General features: G+C 36.8%; 1 long non-coding RNA gene across 1 annotated transcript in view; it reads right to left on the bottom strand.

The window, feature by feature from the left end:
- LOC110676159 overlaps positions 1–20,931 on the bottom strand; it is a 48,501-nt gene extending 27,570 nt beyond the window's left edge. The window contains exons 1-2 of the long non-coding RNA XR_002500120.1: positions 20,738–20,931; positions 18,146–18,432 (exon numbers count right to left, since the gene is read on the bottom strand). This is a non-coding gene — a long non-coding RNA (uncharacterized LOC110676159). The remainder of the gene's footprint in view (positions 1–18,145; positions 18,433–20,737) is intronic.
- Between the last annotated feature and the right edge of the window lie 3,370 nt (positions 20,932–24,301).

Below are 24,301 nucleotides of genomic sequence, written 5' to 3'. Positions count from 1 at the left end.
AGTTGAGTACCATATTTGGACATTTTAATTGTGCTTCCAAAATTACAAGATATCGCCTAGATTTTTTTCAAACAGGGTAGTTTATATTTACGTAAATAATCCTTTTTTAGTAGATTTTCAATCTTTTAAAAATTTGGTGTCTTTTATATTACCATAGTATTTTATATTGTATATACATATTAACAAGAATTTGGAACATTTGTAAAATTGAAATTTTTGTCATTTCACGTTTCCATTTAAATTCCAGCTCTTCTAGCTAAAATGGTCAACATTTTTATGCACTAATCAATATTTCAAATAAAAAATTATGACAGAAGATCGAATTTGATTGAAATACTGCTTAAACCGCGTCCTTTAAACGCCGAATAAGGAAGAAATTTTCCATCAGTAAGTTTAATGGAAGGTATTCACATTCTAAGACTTCCTCGTGAAATAACGACAAGTAACTTTTCGTTTTGCCGTAAATTTCTTATTACTCCGAAGACCTCTTCAGGATTTTGTTTTGTGATTTTTACGAACTTTTTATGTAATTCTTCTAAGGATCGTTTATATACCTTCATGAATTCAATCTATTTTTTTTTTTTAAGAAAGACGACGTTGTTTCATTAAAATACTCTCCTACATTTATACGGATGGTTTTCTACAACTTTCTTAATGCGAGCCATGGTTTTAGCTCAAAAGATCATTATATTGGTTGGTTCTTTATCAAGGTGAAGAAATTACTTCGATGATTCCATTAAGAACTGCTCCAAAGATCGTTACAGACATTTTTCAAGGAAGTCTTAAGTTCCCCGGAAATTTATCAATTGATTCTTTCATTGATTTCCCTAGGACCTGCTCCAAATAAAAAAAGCCAAGGAAATCTTCAAAGAATTTTTTCAGTTACTCATCCTGGATTCCCGACCAGTGGATAACAACAAAATTATATCAAGATTTGTTACAAATATTTTTTTTTTTGTTAGAAGCACTTTGAGTTGATGGAGGAAATTATAACACAATTAAAACAAAATCAGTTATAATAACAAAAGCTATTTTCTATTCTATTCTAAGCGCTTGCACAGCCAATATTGAAGAGCATCCTGGAAATACTGGAATTTCTTATAGTATTTTCTTGTCAGCATTAATATTTGCAGCATATCGATGATATGATACAAATATTAAAATGGCCAGGCCCACTGTGCAGACTTGGGTTTGAAGATAACTCAAATGTTCACGGCTATCAGATTATCCACTTATGAATAATATGATGGACGTAAGTATTTGAATTGTTTTAAGGAAGAAACGGGGACAACCGTACCAACCGTCTCATTTCTGGGAAAAAGTTTAAATCGTTGGGAGTGGCGTTGCTAAGAATGTTAATGCACACTCCATTGGGTGCACTTCTTTCAGGGATGGGACACAGGTATTTCTCCCTTATGTCCTGGCTCGGAAGCCTAGGTTAAAGCGCCATTACTCGCTCTCTGAAACGAGAAGAAATTATTAAGGTTGATTCCCTTACCCCCTTTTTATTTTACAAACCGTATCGAATCAAAGCACATAGTTATTCACAAATCGTAATAGAATTCAGATTAGTACTCCGTCATAATATGTTATGACTAAATCAACTGATTGACTCTGAGTCAGCATTGACCATGCTTGTTGATGACTTCAGAAAAATGTGCAACAGTTGATATTATTATTATTATATTTGACATGATTATATTTGCTCAAGCATCTGAATTAAAATTGATGTAAAAAATCAGAGTTTATAGAACCCTTTGCATGTCATTACGAGACTTGAAAACACTGATTATTTATCAGCGAGCAAACCTTTTATTAGAGTACAAATATGAAAGATCTCACCGAATCCAAAGCAATAAAATGGCTGCATTCGATCTAGCATCACAAACATCAGGTATTCGGGGGACCAATCGACTTGAAGTTTTCAATAGTTACTTCCAGGTTTACATTAGTTTTTCACTTTTGAATCTTGATGATTTCACATTTCATTTCTGTTTAGCATATTACGTTTTTCTTTGATGTAGATTACCAACACGCACTTCGCAACAAAACATACAATTTCAGCTTTGTAATTCATAATTTTCAATGAGATTTCAATAATTCCATGCACAGCGTAAAAAAAAAATCTGCAAACTCACGACGGTCCTGAGTCGTAGTTCACTCTGCACTTTTAATCAACTCGCGACATAAAACAAATACGGCTAGATTAGTAAAGTTATACACCTGTACCAGCCATTTCGCGTTTGCACCAGCCGTAATGAAAATTTCTTATAATAACAAAAGCTATTTTAAGGTGATTATAGATCGAAGCCACACCTCAAATTTTCAAGAGCACAAGACTCGAAAACCAAACAGCGCCTCGCGTAGAAAATTTATCCCGTTGGTCACCACCAGCAAGCAAGAAGTTTGATTGATTTTTAACGCAAATTTTTGTCAGATTCTCCAGTCTTGTGCACTTGAAAATTCGAAGCTTGGCTTCCTTTTATAATCACCTTAATTTAAAACTGAATTAATCCACAATTTGTTATAAAAAATGATAGGAAAGAAAATAACAAATTTTGTTATAATTCAGTAATGGAATATAACAAAACAAGTTATATTTCTATTTGATTTGAAACATAATGTGTAATATTTTTGCTTAAATTATGACAGATTTTGTTTCAATTTTGTATAGTGTGGATGAAATTGTGTTTCAATTTTTGTTATTTTAACTACAACCCGCCAAAATTATAACATATTTTGTTAGAGAAAATGCGACAACTAACCTTAATTAACTTAACAACTTAATTGTAATCCACTGGTCGGGTTGTCTTCAGGGAAATATCAAGAAAAAAAATCATATCTTTTTGTGAAAATTTTTGAAAAATCCGCGAGGAATTTCTAAAAAAAAAAACCTAGTGTAATTTCTGATGAAACTTGTGTGAGTTATAATGATGAATACCTACGAGGATCACTGAAAAATCTCTCGAATTCTTGATGAATATATTTCTTGATAAATCGCTATGATAATAAAAACATATTAATCCATCAATGGTCGGAGCAATAACTGTAATAATTGCTGTAGTATTAACTAGTGTAGAAGCTTGAATGAAATTTTAAAGAATCTATGGAGGTTTGGAAACTGTATTTGAAAAAAAATATCAGTGGAGTGTTTGAGCCGCAGTAATAATATTTTGAAGAAATGCTGGAGAAATTTCTTTTAGTGATTCGATTATCCGGAGTGAAAAAAAATCGATACTCCGGATAATCGAGTCCGACCTGTAATACCTTAAGTAAGTTTTGAGCAATTCCGGAAAGTAATTATGGATGAATGTTTGAGAGAATCCTTATAAAAAGGCCTGGATTAAATGAAAAAAAAAGGCGTTGGAATTATTGTAGGGTTTCTTGTAAAAATGTCAATTTCTGAACTCTGTACTAAACCTTTGGGAAAAACTTCTGTAGAGCCTGCGGGAATAACCCTAAAAGTAGCGATTGAAGAAATCTGTGAAAGAATCTGTAATCTGGAGGAAATAATGAGATTTTTTGTTCAGAGTAATCTCTGTGCATTTTACTGGAGGTAGTAGCGTAGGAATGCTCTAAAAATTTTTAGTACCAAATTAAGAAGAAATTCCTCTAAGCTTCTATTGAAAAATTGCTGGTAGCATTCCTGGTGGAGTTCTTGAAAGGATTCCAGAAGGAATCTCTGGATACATAGTTAGGTAATAGTATCTGAAGGTTTGTCTGGAGCTTCTAGAATGTTGCACCAGAATTCATTGCAAGCAGATTAACCATCTATTTCCGACGACTTTAATCGACAGTTTCTTTATGAAAAAGCGTTTTTATAAAAAGTAATTCAAAAATCAATATTTCAAAGGGTCATTTTTTTTGCAAAATCAGTTCAAAAATTTGTTGGATGTTTCACAATAGTAAACTGATTGCTTACCAATAGTTTTACTATTCAAAACATTAGTTGACTTTTAGATTAATCTGATAAGTATAGAATCATAATCTACAGTTAACTCTCTTTTACTCGATATTTCGTATCTCGATATCGAGTTGGAGAACCATAGTAAGTCTGGAGCTACCATGGGAATGAGAGGGTTAAGGCAAAAAAGTGACTTTAGATACCATATTGATTATGTCTTTAGAGACCTTAACTAAAAATAAACACTTTTTAGAAATATGCATTTAAATAGTATCCAAGCCTTTAAAAAAGATCTGCTTACCTGAAAATATACAATTTTTCGTACCTGTTGTAAGCTTTAATCTTTTCCTACAAATATTATATATTTCATATGCTAATGAAAGATACCCAACTAGAACTGGAAATCGTACTTGCCTTTCCCATTTTAGCAATCCTAAGTCCTACTTCCTTATTTAAATAAGTTTTATTCGGAATATTAAAAATAAATTAAAATGAATTGACTGAGTAGTCAAGTTATAACAGCGGCGCAGCCAAAATTTTTTTTGATTGAAGAAATTTTGTGTTACAAAAAGGACACATTCTGCCATAATAATTACTGGTTCGAAGTATTTTCCCTGCGTATAGCCGAAATCCTATAATAATTCCAGGTTTTTTTCCAGGTTGAATAAAATTCCCTGATAATTACAGGTTTTCTAGGATTTTTCAAGTAGTAGACACCCTGCTAGCTTAAAACTTAGCCTAAATTAAGAAGGCCGCTTCAAAATTTTCTCCCGAAAATTAGCTCAAAATAGTTGAAAAAAGTGACTTTTTGACGACAAAAGTGACTTTAGTTGAAATGGCTTCAAAAAAGAGACTTTAAAGTGACTGACCTCAAAAAAGTGACCAAGTCACTAAAAAGTGACACGCTACCAGCCTTGGTTATACTCTTCAGTTATACTGGCATGGCAAATCTCTCAGCCACCAAAAATTTTTGCTATGAGCTCGTTGGTGTTGATCCCGGTAAAAGCTTCAAAAATGCCGATATTCATTCGAAATCACTCATATGCCAAACGACTGTATGCCAAATGACTTCATGTCAAATGGCCTTATGCCAAACGAGGTACAATCATGTGCAATTGTGTGTAATTTCTTTCAAAATAAGCTCGTTGTTGGTAACACACGATTAGATGATAATGCTACGTTCAGACTAGAGCTAATATTAAGTAATATAGGCTCTCTTGATATCAGAAACCTTACATCTAGCTTTCACTGGAAATAAAAAGTATGACGTTTGATATCTAGATAGCCAATATTACATAATATCAGTCTAGTCTAAACGTAGCATAAGATTATGTGCGAATTGTACTCAAGATAACATTAGGATCTAGACCAGGGCACTTCCAAAACCTCTGCCCTGAACCCTGTGAAAAAAATCTTGCCGGTTCTGTGAGAATTCTATTCAAGATATTACAAGATTAGTAACATTTGAAAATTTTGACTAAAAATTTTGAGAGAACCACAATCCAGATTCCGGGGTAATCCTGAGTGGAATTTTATAGAATCCTGCTGAAAATTGTGTGAGAAACGAGAGTCCTAGATCCTGTCCGAGTTTTCTGTGAATATCATGTCCAGAAAATTTGTGGAAATCCGTGCTAAATCTGCCAAACTTATGAGAACTAGGCCCAGGATAGGCTTACCAGAAGAAAATTTTGGAAAGGAGAATATTTTGATGGAGTGGTTTTGTAAAAAGAGGACGTTCAAAATCGAAAGCTACGCTGCCCGCGTCCTTGCTACAGCGGATTGTAAAACAATTTCGTTAAACGTTTCAGACATTTTTTCAAAGATACGGTTCTGGGATTCAACTCATGGCCTTGTGCTTAATAGAACGACGTAATAGCCAACCCTCATTACATGTACGAATTACTGTTCCCTGAATAGACTAAAATCCCGAATTTCAATACTCTACCGATATGTCATTCAGGGTAGTGTTACATTTAGTGTTAGAATTCGGAGAAACGGTGCAGTCGGAGAAATTTTATTTTGCATGTTGGCGTTCAACGCAATAGAACCGTCATTGAAATACTTTTTGCATAATAAAGGGCGTCCACGATGAAATTTCCACACTATGAAATTGCTCTAACTTTTTAACGGTTGGTTAGAATTTAATGAAAATTTGGGTGGATTTAATTCATTGTGCATTATTTACAGTTTTAATGTCCTGTGATCAAAACTCGCGGAAATGGAGTCGAAAGAACAGCTCGTGCGTGATCAAATCTTGCGCATTCATCACGAGAACAAGGATCTCTCGCATCGTTCCATCGCTAAAACATTGAGAATCGCGAATTCCACGGTGTCGCGAGTGATTAAGCGGCTCGAGGAACGATTGACCACCGATCGGAAGCCCAGAAGTGAAGGAAAAAGTATTCCGTACAACACCAAAAATCACAATCGCGTGATTGGGGCCTTCAACCGAAACCCGAACGCCTCCGTTCGGGATGTGGCTAAGAACCTGCACCTAAGCCGAAGTTTTGTCCAGAAGGCCAAAACTAAGGCTGGGCTTCGAACGTTCAAGGTACAAAAGGCCCCTAATCGCGACGAGAAGCAGAACAAGTCCACCAAAACCCGTGCCAGGAAGTTGTACCTCAATAAAACCAGTGTTTTATACAGATTTGGTAACCTGTAGCTTAAAATTGTGACGTGCTGGAACATTTCTGAGAACGGCATCAGATTCAGCAATTTCAAATCTACTAGAGACAAATAATTCGATTCTTGAGACACGCAACAATGTCATTTTTATTACGCTGTGTTTTTGACTACACAAGCGTTTGAAAAAATGGTGTAAACTCGATTATAACATTTTTTTGAACAAACTAACTAGAAAATAAAATAAAGTATGTATTCATAAGCGATGTTTGCTACTACTTTCTTTAAAAATATAAAACTTGCAACATATAAATTTTTACATGAAATTTCTATGAAATATTAAAAAAAAATTTGATCAGATAACGGTACTCGCTTTGTTTATTACACCTTTGAAGTTTATGCAATGTTTATTATACCTTCAAATTTTTTTAATAATTCAGTGCAAACCAATGTTTTTGAATACACAACAACTTAAAATCACCATCAGACACCTAAAACTAAAAAACTAAAGACGCTCAACTGTGATGCAAACGAAACGTTTAGCATTTTTGAAAGGCATTGGTTTTCGGCTCCGAACTAATCAACTTCATCCCAGTGATCAATTTGCCCTCGGATTACGGTACTGTGTTTCAGTAGCGACAGCACAGCACAAACCATTGAGTCTACCAAGCATCAGAAGAAGCATGGGTCTTGGTTTCGTTGTGAATACGTACCGTGCGCCGGGTATTCATTGGAATTTTTCCCTTTCCCAGCAGCTGATAAAAGGTTTATTCCAACCACTGCGTCATAAGGTGATATAATATAGTTCAGTATATACGTGTCTTTGGACGCATTTCCGCTTTTCATTTGTACATTTTATAGAAACGAGACGACTACAATGGAATTTTAAATTGAGTTGGTAAAAGATAGAACCAAACTTTTGGAAGCATTCGCCAGCTTTCGTTCACTGGGTTAATTGGGTCTTTCGAGTAACAACAGCCAACAATGCACTTTGTAAGTACAATGCACAGTACTGAATTTTACCATGAAACCAACTTTTCAAAAGAATTTCGATGAAGGTAATCAAACATTGTATATATACAATTAAACTCAGCCTCTGCTTTCGGGCTGATTCTGAGTGTCTTCCTAAGAATTGTGACAAACTTAACTTTTACACAATGGCTACCTTAAAACCAATACATACACTTTAAGTTTGGTCCATTAAATAATCAACCATCTCATGTGTGATATGATGTGTTTATCAAGTGACAATAGATAAAAAAACGTATTTTCTTCTTTGTATTAAAAAAACAGCAGAAATCTCTGCAGCTTCTTCTTCTTTCTGGCGTTACGTCCCAACTGGAACAAAGCCTGCTTCTCAGATTAGTGTTCTTATGAGCACTTCCACAGTTATTAACTGAGAGCTTTCTTTGCCGATTGACCATTTTTGCATGTGTATATCGTGTGGCAGGTACGAAGATACTCTATGCCCTGGAAATCGAGAAAATTTCCTTTACGAAAAGATCCTCGACCAGTGGGATTCGAACCCACGACCCTCAGCATGGTCATGCTGAATAGCTGCGCGTTTACCGCTACGGCTATCTGGGCCCCCATATCTCTGCAGCTAATTATCGAATTAGATACATTTTGCATACGAACGTTTAGCATAATGGGCGTTTCGCATAAATCAGTTACATATCGTCCCCTTAATGCTACAACTAGATAACTCGAAAATCAAAATTTTGAGATGTGCAACTTTGAAAGTATGATCGTTTAACAACGTGATGGTTAATCGCAGAGATTATGATTGAAAAATAATCTTTAACTTGTGTATTTTGAATCACACGCTTAAGACCTGTGGATATTTTGCAGATCTAATTAAGAAAAATGTTTTGACATATTGAAGTCAAAAATTTCAAATTTCGAGTTATCTAGTTGTAGCATCAAGGGGACGATATAAGAACAGATAGCATTTTAAAGAAGGCATTTAATTAACTTGATGCCAAACGTCCTCTCATAAAATTATGCGAAACGTCCTCATGCGAATTTTCCTAAATTAATTCATCACAGTCCTTTGAGCCTGGTTGCTTCAAATCTTCCAGTAATTTATCCATTATTCTTACATTACTTTTTTTGTATTTATATATGAGACTTTAAACTTAATTAGCCAGTTCATTCGCCCCGAAATTCAGGACTTCTTTGAAAAATCAACAGAAATTCTTAATCCAAAATATTATATAAGGAAATTCTCGAATACGATACTTCATAGGGCCTTTCAAAAATAATATAATGTTTTTAATTGGAACAATGATCAAGTTCATATGTTTCGGCTCAGAGGCAGTAGGTAAAACTTTAAAGTGAGTTTGATGCTACTGCTAACCTGATTAGATAATTCAAGTAAATCTAAAGTGTTCAACGAAAAGAATTATATCTTCCCAGTGGCATACTCGCGAAACAACGACACCAGCAGAAGATAACTCCAGTAATTAAAACTGGCACTTCGTCGGTTTGTGGTAGCAAAAGCCCATAGTCTCGTAAGAGTACGAAAATAAGCCATGGCAGGGCAGGAAGGAAAGATAATAATTACGACTCCGTTGCCTTTTACTTCCTACGGGTGGTGGTGGCCATTACCATTTTCACTTTCTCAATCGCAAGAAGTTTCTATGCATGCAGTTTTTTTTTTTGCGCCGAAACAATAACGATTATAGTGATAAGGTAAAACTGGTGCAGCTAGATACAATCTATTAAGCGGCAAATTATCTAACACCTTTGTGCAGCTGCATGTGCATGCGATGCCGTGGCATAATTTCGCAAGTGCTCTCTGTGCATCGTGGCTCTGTGTGTGTGTGAGTGTGTATGAGAATGAATGAGCTTCGGGAAATGAGAGCAAATGGTTTCAAGCACTGAAATAATGTACTCGTTTCCAAAGGATGTCGAAGGATAATTTGCATATCTGTTCGTGGCAGTTTCCTTATATGTAAACGGTTATAGAAGAAAAGCACTACTTAGCTATATTTGAGCGTGCCTTGCTTCAGGATTCAAAATGTTTCTTTTGAGAACTGAAAATAAGTTTATAGTTCAGCATGTTAGGTCTTCCAAGATTTTTGTGAAGGATACTTTCAAAAATTCAACCTGATTTTTTCCTAAGATACCCCCAGATAGCCGTAGCGGTAAACGCGCAGCTATTCAGCATGACCATGCTGAGGGTCGCGGGTTCGAATCCCGTTGATCGTGAATTTTTCTCAGTCCCAGGGCATTAAGTATCTTCGTACCTGCCACACGATATACACATGCGAAAATGATCAATCGGCAAATAAAGCTCTCAGTTAATAACTGTGGAAGTGCTCATAAGAACACTGAGCTGAGAAGCAGGCTTTGTTCCAGTTGGGACGTAACGCCAGAAAGAAGAAGAAGAATAAGAGATACCTCCAAAATTCCCTTCAGGACAATTCTTACGGAAGTCTTCCAGGAATTTTTCTTCTTCTATGGAATGTCCTAGGACTTACTCCATATTTTATATTTATCTTCGATTTTTTTGTACAAAATTTATTCAAGAAATCTACCAAGAAAATCTCTATAGAAATTACTCCAGTTTTCTATATCTTCAAATATGTTGCCTAACGTTTTTGAAAGAAATCATTGATGTTTTTTTAGGCAATCCATCTAATGATTCTTCTATGTGATTTCCTAAGATTTGAACCAAGATTTATGTTTTAAGAAATTCACCAGTAATTTATCTAAGCGAATATTTAGGCATTGCTCCAGATTCTTTTCCGGTTCATATTTTCATGATTTTCACCAGAGATGTTTCAAGAAATTTCTAGGTGATTTTTTTCCAATCATTCTTCCTTCAATTTATCCATAAATTTATCTAGTGTATCTCCCATAGATTCTCTTAGAGTTTCATCCAAAATGTTTAATTTCTTTATGATTCCAACCAGAAATTTTTCAAAGTGTACCTCCAGGAATTACTCCAAGGTTTTCTGCAGACATCCATTCAAAATTTTATTCATTATCGATATCCAGAAATATCGTGAATAATTACTAAAAAAACATCATACAATCTTCAATGAAACTAATGAAATGAAGCGATGATGAACTACTGAAAGGATCTTTGAAACAACTTCTGGGTTCTTGAGGAAGTTCAATAATCGCAGGAATTGGTACGTGGGAATTTTACCTTACAAAATTCCCCGAGAAATCTTCTGAAGAATCTGCCGGAATAATCCCAGGATAAAATGCTGGGAAATCACTAGAGCAATCTGTGACAAAAAAAATCCTGGAGCTGGAGTAACTAAAAGAATTTTATTCCCATTTTCCAACAACATTGTAAAAGCAAAGTGTAAAAAAGAACAATATAGTTCGACAAGATATCTAATTGTTTTCTTCTTTCAAGAATTATATTCCAGCTGGGATATAGACTCAGCTTAGTGTTCTGTGAGCACTTCCACACTTGTCTACTTGAGAGCTTTTTTTACTGATTGATATTTTTTTTCGCTTCGCATTTGCATATCTTGTGCAGGCACGAAGTTATTTCAAGTTACAGAGACGAGATACACAGATTCCATGGAGGGATTCCACAGATTCCAACTGTTAAAGAGATTCAATGAATTCAAAATTCTGGAATTCTGATTCAACTTAAACTGTTGACGGAGTCTTCTAGAAATTTTGGACAATATCTGTAGCAATTATTCTTGGTAGATTTGGTATTGCATTAAAATGTGATAACTGTTTAGCAAAGATTGTTCTCAAATGGTGTCAAAATTTAAATGGATAACCAACACAGTTGTTTGCACCATTTCCTCAATCCTCCTTATTCAGATTGAACAAGTATTATGATTTGAAAATTTTCTTATGTAGCAAAATAATTTCGGAAATGCTTTTTTCGAAACTTACTAGAAATATTTGTTTCTAGGCGAGAATGAATTGAATATAATAAGATACCGACCGAAAACAAATAAATAAAGTTGATACAGTAGGAATTCGCTCGTTGGTGCTCCGCTACATGGAATGGCTCGATGGTTGGAAAAAATTCCAACTAAAAAGCACTCGAATGTCAAGAGTAGATGTCAAACGGACTTTTACGTCCGACCACCGTCGCATTGAAGTCTCCATTTATAGAACAAATGTGCATGTATATGTGCGTTTCGTTACGATTTACTCTCCAGCTGCGTGAGTCTGCAGTATTTTCACCAGCTGTCAGTCATTCCAACTAACGGGTTGGATTCGCTAACTGGAAGACAGTCGTGTTCCAACCAGCGAATCCCTGCTGTACATAATAATGATAATGACATGTCATTTCATTTTCTAAAGTGAGAATCAATAGAATCAAACATATCTTTCGAGAATTGAACATCTCTTGAGTTTATTTTTAAACAAATGCGTGATCACAGTAGCAATTTCAGTATTGCAGAAAGAATATTATATCAAACTGTAAAATATTGATCATGATTAAAAATTCAAAGATTTTCATGGAAAATTTTAGAATTTTGAAGAAAGTTTCTAAACATACCTCCATGTAGGTATTTTAAATACACATTTAACTTGTGTAAACAGCGTATTTGAATATACTCTCCTACTATGTCACTTAAAGTCCTCTGAATTGTTGGAATTCAATGAGAACTTTAGGGTAAATAACATTATCTGATAATTCAAAGGTTTCCAGGTAATACAGTCGCCTCTTCACATCTCGATATCGGAGGGACCATCGAGATAATGGTCATATCGACATACAGAGAGAAAATTGAGAACGAAAAATCAACAGAAAAACATCGAGATATGGAGGGTGAAAATGTATGCAGACTGAAGGGAATTATGAAATCATCGACATAGGGAGAGATATCGAGATGTGGAGAGTCGACTGTATACATCTTAGGTATGAAATATCAGAACGGTTTAACCCGAATGACATGACCTCAAATTCCGTTTTCTCTAATTACATAAGCCCGGTGTAAATCCACATGGGGTTAATTGTAAACTCGGAGTTATGGAATTTAGTGTGTCGGGTTTGGTGGTGGTATGGCTTCTACTTCATAAGCAGATGGTCAATCCCAGGCCCGTCCCGTTACTCGTGCTTTGTAGTTCTTATCTCTCACTTGCTTCTATCTTTCAGTTTTAATCTGTCACACTTAAACTGTTCATTCATACGTGTCTATTCTGCGCGGCGTGTGAGGTGACACGAGTCGAATGAGGTGACAATTGTCGACTCGCTCCCATTTGATTAACATTAGTCGTCTCACGTCACTCGCGGTGAGAGCGAGTCGTCTCGACTCACACGCCGCGCAGAATAAGCACGATAGCAATCGCTAGTACCAAATGGACAGGAAACCATTATAGCACGCCTTTCTTTACGCCTGATACATATGCAGTCTGCTTACCAAAAAGCAAGCATCTCTGCCCTGATATTACCTAACTCATATACATTCCCACATGAACTAGCATAGATGCAGGGGTATATCCGGTTTTCAATGCAACATCAATCCCTCCCCTTCTCATTCTGACACGGCAGGTGCCATTGTTCCCTAAAATAGAAGATCACCAATACTTATACAATGAGAGTGTCTGTTAGCAATCACGGTAGTCGACACGTTTTTGCTGATATTCGGCAGCGCTTCCCTTAAGCGTTCACAGCACGAGCGATCAAACGAATGTCGCAAAGAAAAATGTCAATTGAATGCCTCTGACCACGATAGCTTCGCTGGGAGACGTTACGGTTTTGTTTGTTCCTGGCATTTTTCGTAATAGGCGCTTCTTTAACTGTTTATGTGTCACATTCGACATAACAAGAAAGATTAAACTGTTCTTGTTATTTGTAATCGGAAATATCTGAAATCTATGCCGACCTTATGATTTATGCAAATGTCATCGTGTCAGACGACATTCAATACCGTTCGTGCTGTGAATGAGAGGTGTCGAGAGCAAATGAATGCAGCAAAATAAAATGACTGCTGACCATGGCAACGAAACGAACGTCGCGTAAAAGGTCGAATCAGGTCCGTCCCACTCTGGCTCAGATTGGGTACCACTTCTAGTACTGCTTTTGGTCCCTCGGTAGTGCAAAAGGTACCCAAGTTTGACAGATCGCAGTACACTTTGAACGGCATTCTAGATTACCTTATGAGCCACAAAATTTTGGGTAATTGCAAGGGACATGGGGGTCTTTAATTTGTCTTTGGTCGAATGTTTACAGCACTGGTCCCAACAGTCATCTGCTTGGTTCCTTGTGCAAGTAAAGCTGATCTGGCGATACTGCGGTAGCAACCGCGGGCGGTCAATCAAGCTCAAGCTCAATTCGGGGTTATGAAATTCGGTGTAATCTCGCGTAACAATTCTAAAGGGCCAATGATCAAATTGTAAACAAATCTGGTTTAAATACCATTCGATAGCATCTCCCAACACCCACAAACTAGAAATCCTTTATAAGAGAGATTAGCGGAAGTTGACATTTCTGTCAAAGTGTGAGCCAATCGAGCAGTGAGAGCTGTCAAAGTGTGAGCCAAACGAACATGCGTTATGTTTGTTTTGAACTTTTCTTGAGGAGTAATGTAATCCGCTTGAAATTATTTCGGTAAAAGTAATTTTGCATGAAGCAAACAAATGAAATGTTTTACTTTTTTGAATTTTTGTCAATGCGATTTTTAGTTTTTGATTTTTTCGGCTGTTTATTAGTTTTAATATGTAGCTCAAAGATTTATAACGAAACAAAATACACGTTTTAGCAATGAGGAAGTCATGTACGTGTTACAATATTATTCTCGACGCCGAGCAAAATCAGCACTGCTGGTCTGTTGCCAAATCATTCCATTTTACTTCCGCTTATCTCTCTATAAAGGATCACTACCACAAACTATGCAAACATTATCAACATAATCATCAGTGGCGACCGGTAACCTCACTTTCTACCTGTTCTACGACTTTAAAAATGACTATTTCGGCAAATTTATGTTATAAATCCTTAAATTAATTATTGAAATCGTCCTTTCTAACAAATCTCTATTCATTACATGCAAATTTGTTGCTGAAATTCAAGGATTTCTATTCGTGGAACAGTAGATTTGAGGTTAGGGAATCGCCACTGATAATCATAAAACTTACCGTTATAAACTCGATTTTAAAAACGGCTATAACCGCTTTTTTTCCAAATCATTCATTGGCCCCCTGCTCGAAACGGCTAATGATCGGTTCTCACTCCATCAAGAGGGCCTACAATCGGAAAATTTCGCAAACTGTCATTGGCCTTAGCATGGTGAAAGGCCAATGACTCTCTCTTGCTCATTCATTGAAAACCGAAAAGGCCTAGCCCAGTAGATTTTCGAGGAATCTGAGTGTGATTCCAATTGAATCCGTTTTTTTTTTTTGCTGGAACCTGGGGATTCTCAGTGGGTTACAGAGTACAGCTTCTTAAGTAATCGAGGTTTAAATTAAATTCAAATCAATAACAAATTACTAACGTTTTCTACTCCACGGGTCACATCTATGGATCCCGTGTGCCACATATGGGCCTGCAAGTTATGGTTTTCGACCAAATTTTAAAGTACGTCTACCATAAAATGCAGTCCAAAACTAATTTTCAAATTATTGTCTGAATTTGCACCACCAATTTTTCTTAAACCCTGACAACAAGTTTTCGAGCATTCTGCCAGAAATGTTGACCTGAAATTTTCCAGAAAGGTCTCCTGAAACCTCCTCTCTTTTTGACTTTTGAATGTCAAGTTTAAAGAATAATGTTTATTATTCTGAAGATTACAAAAAAACAACTAATCAACGCATCCACTAACTTGCACTGTTCATTCAGATATAGTATTTGAATACGCGTAAGCATAAGCATTGATGACCGTACAATTCGTAGTTGCTACTCCGTGATTGACCGGAATAATCAAAATTGCACAGGGAACCAACAGCTTACCAGCGTACCATCTTCAATGTACAATTTCGAGAACTCCAAGCTTAGTAATGTCAATAACGGCGCCGGCCACGTCCTTACGGTCATCGGGGAAGGGAAGGAATGTTAGTGTGACACCCATTGCTACTAGAGACCAAGATTACATCTGCATCTCCATGGTTTTCACAGGAAGGAGTTTTTGTTAGTTGGAGGAGTTCAAAAGCTACACCTTGGTAAGTGATGCAATTCATGTAGTCTCAATTTAAAAAGTTATCTATCAGCGCGTCGACATTTTTAATGTCGAATTATTCAAAGCTGTTTTTAGTAATAGTGAAAAATGAATAAAAGAATAGGTACATCTATCTATTTTTTTTTTTTTTTTCAAATAACAGGAATAATGGCTTATGCCGACACTTATAGTGATGAACCATTCAAAGTTTGTTTAACGAATAAATAAATATAACATTGAATATAATATAGGAAAGCTTAAACACTCCAGCACACAGAAGTAGAGGAGTAGAAAATTAAATCCAATTTTCTTCCTTGGATAACTGAGTGCAAAACGGGGTTCCTCCGCAAATCTAACCTCTTCTTGCAAGAACAAAGGGCTATTCTTCCTAAAAATCTACAGTCTCTGTGACAAAATCGGCACTAAATCGAACACGAGCAAAATTAAAAAAATCACGCTCTTGCACCGGCCATTTGACTATTCTGCCGGCAGAATGAAATTTGAAGAAAGAAAAACTCGTGACAGCAGTTTTAAATCTCAACCCTTAGACATAGTATTTTTATACGATCTTCTAATAGTCTTTTTCCAAGATATCATGACAAGTGGATGAAAATTGTTTTTTTTACTGTATTCAACAGAACGCGACCAACGTGATTGTATTTCTAATTCTTTTGTGAGTGCACACTTGTCGCCCTATGCTTAATTTGAAGATTTCACAGTCAAATTTAAAAAAAATAGGGTCATCTTCTGCAAAATTTGGTTTTTTTTTTATCGATTGAGTATGCCGATTGAATGCGGAAATACTGAGTACGCAATATTTTAATGAGTGTAATGAATACTCTTGTGTGAATGTTAAAAGGCGTTTGTTCATATATCGTTTCATTACATACAATGGTACTGAAAAATACCATATTTGTATCATTTACTATTTAGGCTCAGGAGCCGTGTAGTTTGACAAAGCCACAATGCACTCATCATGGTATCATACAATTTTTATGTAATAATAAACTACCCAAAAATGGGTTAACAATTCGATGATGATCGATAGTTTCAAAAAAGTTTCAAACTAGTCAATCAGAGTAAGGAAACTTCATTGGAATATAAGGAATTTATTCTCAGACTTTTGTCCATCTTTTGTATGGTGGGGAATCTCTGTGGGCCGGAGCCTATTTGCGTTGACTTTTCACTAGGCAATACATTTACCAACGAAAACCTGTAATTATTATTATTAACTTGAATTTTGAAAGAACGAAACATTGAGTGATTTCCTTTTGAATTTGTTCTTAAAAAGACACAAAACCTCTTTAGCTGTCTTTCTTAAGAAATAAAGCCTCATCCGTAATTGATTCATAAAATAGTTACTCGTCACCAGACTTGCTATGATGACTTTGAAATTGTGGCAAAGCCATTGTGGCTGGTCAAACATATGACGGACTGCTTACTGCATAACCGACTTATGTTCTATGTGATTTCCTATATACCTACATGGGATAATTCGGCAAAGAGAAACAGCTTAGATTTGCGACTTCAAATTATCCACCCAATTTATTTTTTAAGTGACTAAGCTCACATATGTTTGGTGTCATGATAGCAATTATATGTTTACAGATTTTAACAATACTTAAACCTGAAAGCATCTACGTTAAAAATTTTAGACTCAATGTAATATAGTGATACATGTCCATTGACCCGATTTAGATTTAATATTTGATATGTAATCCATATATGAAAGTAATATTTGTAAGGATCAGCAATTTGATTCATATCTACGATTGTCAAAGCCTTCTTCGACCAGTCAGTCAGTAGTCAATATCCAAATTGTTTCGCTACAAGTAGGCGAGAATTGTATACGTGTAACGTACAAACTTGTCGATCTTCCACCACTGCCCAGACTACTTGACTTGACCATACGATCGTGAGAGAGCTTCGTTACCGTCCTTCTGTTTGTCTGCCTGCCTGCCTGCCTACTATTGCGCCACTGTCTATACAATTCGTAATTCGTGCACTGCCCTCTGGTATGGTTGCCTTCGCTTTTTGCCATCAGAGCAACAGACCACTGAGGAGACAGGAATTTTCCTATATTTGTCATGTCCCCACCAAACCTCGATATAGACGATGATTATGATGACGACGTCGCTGGTGCCATTTCTCCGACGAAACCTGCATTCTTCTACAGCATTATTCCATTGTCACAGACGCAATTCCGTGCGACTTCAAGATTTTTTTCCACTTGTGACCACGGGGGCCTTTTGGCTGGCCTGGCCTACTGTTGCCTTTCCAACCGGATTTCGGAAGTCATGATTCACTTTTTTTCCTTTCCTCAGACATACGCACCACCGTTCACTTAATTTTCTTCTTCCTGTTTCATTTATGTGCTCTTTTCTTTTCCTTCACCTGTGGCCTTTTCCCAAAGTAGGCAATATTTTCACATCAAGGCTTGCTTTTCCAACCAAATCAACACCAACTCGCTCCGGGGATATCGAAGCCAACTTGGATCATTTTTCTTGAACTCCTCGAAATTATTTTTCACCTTGAACAGCAATTTCAAAAAACATTACACATTTCCTAATCGGCGCAAGTTAAAAGTGATTTTTTTTTCAAGACATTTTTTTCTTCACACACTCGCACTCCCACGACGACGTATCGCTCGACTTGTGGTTCGTTGCTAGGCTCTCCTGACACTGTGACTGTGTGGCGCTGATTCGGAGCGATTGCCTTACTTTTTGCTGCTGCTGTCTTTCGATATGGACTGACTGACTTTTCGTCTGTCGTTTTGCTCTTTTGACGTATGTGCGATTTTCCCAACTTGTTGCCAGACTGGTAGGGGTTTAGTTTCACGATTAGTTTCAAATTATGTAAGACTTTTCAAATTTAATTGGGATAATCTTAGAGACGAATGGCCCTTCTGGGTAAAGTCCATCTAAGTGAAAAAAAATATCCTTAGATATAAACTATAGAACGTTATTTCCATAAATCAATTCTCCATAACTCGATATCGAGTCATAGAACCTTATAAAAAATTGGTTTTCATGGCTACCTCGATGGTCTCTTAAACTGCAGTTGTACTGATTTTGTGTGCTATAAACTCGATGCATCGAGTTGAAAACAATCAGCAATCAATGAAAGGTAGACAATCAAAAATTTACACATCTGTGTGCATTGATAACTATTTCTATAAATTTTGAATGCTCTTCGAGTTTTTAAAAATTAATTCTTTGTTCAGTGTCCAGAAGAAGAAGAAGTAGACAAATTGTTACTGTTTCTGAAACAAATTGGACTGTTTCTTACTCGATATTCCGTATCTCGATATCGAGTAAGAGAACCCTAGTAAAAGTGGGTCTTCATGGCTACCTCGATGGCCTCTTGGATCGCATTTGCACTGGTTTTGTGTTCTATTCGTGATCAAACGTCAACATCCCACCGCAAAATCGCTAGTGTTTGGAGGTGATTTTAACCTCCAAATAACGATATCATCACCTCCAAGTTAGTTCTAATACTCTCCGTTATATGAATTATGGTGGCGCGTCGATCGTCACAAGTTTCTCGTTTACCAGTCAATAGCTCTATGCCTCCTTAACTCGGTGGTTCCTTCAATCAGTGTTGGGAATGGTAATAGTAGTAGGCTTGAATTTCGAGAAAATCACGAGGCTCTTCCCAGTACAGTAGTTTAAAAGCGTGAATCTCATCAAGTAGCCTATGTTGGGTGCAAGAATTTTTTAAATCGTAAGTGTCACTGAAGGCTTTAAGCTGAAGATGAATCGAAGCCAAACATACAATTTTCGACAGCACGAATCTGGAGAAACAAAAATCCGTTTAAGCTGAAAACTTAATTGATTGGTCGCTAGCTGGGTGTGACCAATCCATTAAGTTTTCAACTCAAATGGGTGTTCGGATCTCAAGATTCGTGCTCTTGAAAATTTGAGTTTTGGCTTATTCATCTTCACCTTAAATGCGGGAAATATAACATTTTTCTACAGTAATTTTGGGTTGCCCTTAGCAACGGGTGTTTTGCTATTTTCAAGGCTTTTTGCCTACAGCAGCGGTAGACGTGAGATTCACTGGCTTCGCTGACTGTGATTTGCTTTGCTTGGCTCAGTGCTGTTAAATGTCAAAATTTTGGAAAAAAAAAAATGCTTATAGCTCCCTTCCATGCGATATATCGCATCAGCAAATATTGGCAACCGATAGTAATTCGGAAAAGGTCACCGGTAAAAACATTCTCAGATGACTTTTTCCACAAGGAGCGATGATATTAACAATATTCAAATGTCAAAGTCACGTGAAATTCATGAAATTTAACAGCTCTGGCTTGGCTACAGTAGTGAATTTCAAAAAATTTCATTACCCTGGAGAGTTGACTGTAGGTTCTTGCAAACAAAATGTTTTTAAAACATTCGGGCACAATTGACGAATAAAAGTCTAGCTAAGTCAAAATTCTAAGCGCAACCATTTTTCTACATTTTAATCAAAATTAATGTTGTCTGGCAAACACTAATCTTGAGTTTTCTAAATCGATTTCAGGAAAATTTAACCTCATTTTTATTTGTCATTTAAGAAAAACATTTTCTTTATACACCAGTTACCAGTTTTTATCCACTAAAGTACGTTCTACATTAGATATGCAATTTTTTTTTGCTGTTTAAGTTTAAGAAACTGACTCCAGTTCGACTTTCTTCAGATCGCAACCATTTCACTGAATAAAATGACTTTGGTAACTTTTTGTTTGTCATTAATAGGTGACTCGCTGCCCAGTCAAGATGACATTTTTCACCAACATTTAAAATTTAAATAGAAAACTAATGTGCAAATAGGGATAAAATCTCAACTTTCAATTACTAATTTATAAAAGGTTATTTAAAGATAAATTTTAGAGACAAAATTTATGTTTGTCAAGAGCGTATTTATAACATATTGAAAACCCATACTAGTCTGGCAACACTGCTCGTTACGATCTTGTCCTTTCTTGCTGGCACACTTCACATATTTTCGCGCACGCACACACTTTTACCGATCGCAGAATATTACACTAATTTTTTCTCATCGGACTATTTTTACAGGATGAAACGTGAACTTATTTAGCCATTTTTCCCGTCACCTCCAATGATTTCCCGACGATAATTACCAATATGAAGCTCTGGCCGGAGATGGAACAACAATATCAGAAGGTTGAATCGCGCTGATAAGAATTTATACTGCGGGGAGGAAAATATAACTTTTCCTCTTTTTGTCACACCACGGACACGAATCAAAGTCGAAGGCGGATGGATGAATGAAGAAATCTAACGGTTACATGTGTGCGTCAGCTGTCACTTTGTCCAGAGTTTATATACACAGAGTTGCGCGGAGAGACTTCTTTGAATGCTTGTTCTTCTTCGTCTTCGAAAACAGCCCCTATCTGTTTTGCTGGGCTGCTCGATAGGTAGACGGTTTGACAGTTCGATAGGTAGATTTGGTTTCACTCTTCGCGCAACTCTCCATTCATAGACTCTGACTTTGTCGAGTTGTCATCATTCGCTTTTCTCCCTCGCTCATCGTGCGTGATTCGCACGCATACTACCACAAAAAGCGTTCGTGTGGAAGGGAAAACGTCAAAATTTATGACAACTCACTGCGGCGGGCCTGTGGGAAATCGATGCTCGCGTAAAATCAGAAATCGAACGAATCATATGAAAACGTCCTATCACTCCACCGAAACATAGGCCAGGAGAAGTGGATGAACTTGTCATTCATTTTCCTGACAATTTTCATACAAAATCTACTTTTCCTCTGCTATAAATTCACTCTAGGTGAACCACTACCCCTGGCCCGGGGAGGGAGAAACCAATGGACCTATGCACGGGTTCACTATTTGACGTTTTAGCGGTGCCGTGTTATTTATGTGACCATGGAAACCAGTGAATTCGGCACCGCTCAAACGTCAAATTCGTGAACTCGTGCATCGGTCCATACAAAATTTGTCTACGTCACAGTGAGCCGAGATTTTGCTGTCACGAACTGTCACTGTGAGCCCGGTTCTTAAACAATGGACAAACATGATAAAAGTGCGTAATAGGGTCCTAAAGCCCTGTCCCAATTTTAGTGCCAAACGCTTAAGTTTAGGCCAATAACACATGTTTACTCAATTTTCTAATGTTTTCCGTTGGTTTGAGTCCAAAAAACATTTTTTTAGATTTTGTCACACTCCTTGGATTAAGCTCATATTTTGGGTGTATTTTGTTTTCCGTGTCCCTTCCGAAATGTCAGATAGGAACAACCCCAGTGGTAAAACTAAAACCCCCGTGGTGTTTTTGTCGACTAAGCGAACGTCAAACATGATCAAAAGTGTCAAGGTTCATTTATGGACCCAATTTTTCAATTAAAGTTTAAACATGATATAGCCGTTATTTGAGCGGGAAATATTGCTTAAGTAGTTGCAATAAAATCCTCTTTCGTGTTATTGAATAAAAACAAGATTTCATTAAAAATTTTAGGACCCAATTGGCCAAAGCATATTTTTGCATTCATCAAAAGTAGCAAAAATCGAGTTAGAATCAATTCATGCACATTCAAAAGTAACATCACGAGAGCACCGTTTACACTGAAATGAATTTTATTGTAGAAACTACTTAATCCATGGTAAAATTAAGAACTGCACCAACGATTTTCAACCGACTACATTAATCTGTTAACTCTACCAAAACATAGTCAACATCACTCCACAAAAAATTTTCTTCTGTTAATTTAACCAGAGTTGTAGTATTTATGACAAGAAACATTCTAGATTTGAGAAGTTTAGCATTATACTTTTGAACTGGGAGGGAGGCACCGATACTACACACGAAATTGCATACAATTGTTTTCCAAATTGCAAGATAACTCCAGTTTGCCAACGGCAATCAAGGCAGGCTTAGTTAAAATTGCTAATTTTCATTTGTTGTGTACCTTCGATCTTTCTGGACAAACATTGAAAAAGGGCCACAGTTTTCTATGCGTTCAATTTTCAGTTTTAATGAAAACAGTAAAAAGAGCCTCATTCCAATACGTTACATTCAATTAGAATAAACAGTGCTCTCGTGACGTTACTTTTGAATGTGCATGAATTGGGTCCTAAAGCCCTGTCCCAATTTTAGTGCCAAACGCTTAAGTTTAGGCCAAAAACACATGTTTACTCAATTTTCTAATGTTTTCCGTTGGTTTAAGCCCAAAAAAAAAATTTATTAGATTTTGTCACATCCTTTGGCTTAAACTCAAATTTTGGGTGTATTTTGTTTTCCGTGTCCCTTACGAAATGTCAGATAGGAACAACCCCAGTGGTCGAACTCAGGGTGGGTGTACGGCTGTCAACTACAAACAAAGCTCGCCTAACAATCATCTTTCGGGCGGGCCGTCCCAAACAGCATCATCTCTCACGCGGGCCGACCCAAACAGCACAGGTCGAAACGCGGACCATGCCAGACAACAAATGCTGATGCATTTCAACACTCAAACAGCGTTATGCCTAGCAGCGTTGTGGGCCAAACGAATACACCCACAAAACATGAACGGTAGGCGAACCTCGTTGCGTACACCCCCCCTGGTCGAACTAAAACCCCTGTGGTGATTTTGTCGACTAAGCGAACGTCAAACATGATCAAAAGTGTCAAGGTTCATTTATGGACCAATTTTTTAAATTAAAGTTTAAACACAGACAAACAGACGTAACACTTAGAACAAATCGCGATCAAAATCATAGTCACGAGGACATGTACGCCCAATGCTAATATCGGTGTGTTTGGCCGACGGGCCAACAGATGGCGTTAGTGTGTAAACGTCAAACACGAACAAAATATATATAGCCATTATTTGAGCGGGAAAAATTGCTAAAGTAATTACAGTAACATGCTTTTTCGTGTTATTAAATAAAAACAAGATTTCATTACAAATTTTAGGACCCAATTGATTCTAATTCGATTTTTACTACTTTTGATAAAATGCAAAAATATGCTTAGGCTAATTACGCGCTTTTATCATGTTTGTCCATTGTTTAAGATCCGGGCTCACAGTGACAGTTCGTGACAGCAAAATCTCGGCTCACTGTGACGTAGAGAAATTTTGTATTGGTTTCTCCCTCCCAGCTTTTGACCACACTTTGTTGTACGGTGGGTGTCACGGATTGAAATACAATGCTTTGTAGTGGATGCTACTATGGACCAGAGTTTATATACACAGAGTTGCGCGGAGAGACTTCTTTGAATGCTTGTTCTTCTTCGTCTTCGAAAACAGCCCCTATCTGTTTTGCTGGGCTGCTCGATAGGTAGACGGTTTGACAGTTCGATAGGTAGATTTGGTTTCACTCTTCGCGCAACTCTCCATTCATAGACTCTGCTATGGACATAGTCAAATTTACTGCACTGCTCAGTGATTTTCACCAGATTAAAGTAAACTTAACAGATTTTTGTAGTCGGTTGAAAATCGTTGGTGCAGTTCTCAATTCTACCATGGATTCGGTAGATTATACAAGAAAATTTGTTTGCGTGTATTCTAATCGAATATATTGTCGCACCGCCACCAAACCGGATCGCGCCAGTGAGACTCGGGACGCGGCTCAACTCGCCGCATTTTGAAATCAATTTTTTAGTACGGCGCTGCATTCTTACGATTTTTATGAACACAGCGCACTATTCACATATTAGCTGCGACGCACGGGGCCCGAGAAAACAATAATTAT

This window comes from Aedes aegypti, chromosome 2, assembly GCF_002204515.2.
Source record: "Aedes aegypti strain LVP_AGWG chromosome 2, AaegL5.0 Primary Assembly, whole genome shotgun sequence".
In the NCBI taxonomy this organism is placed as follows: domain Eukaryota; kingdom Metazoa; phylum Arthropoda; class Insecta; order Diptera; family Culicidae; genus Aedes; species Aedes aegypti.
The sequence above is the reverse complement of the archived record's forward strand: the minus strand, read 5'-3'. Positions and strand labels throughout refer to the sequence as shown.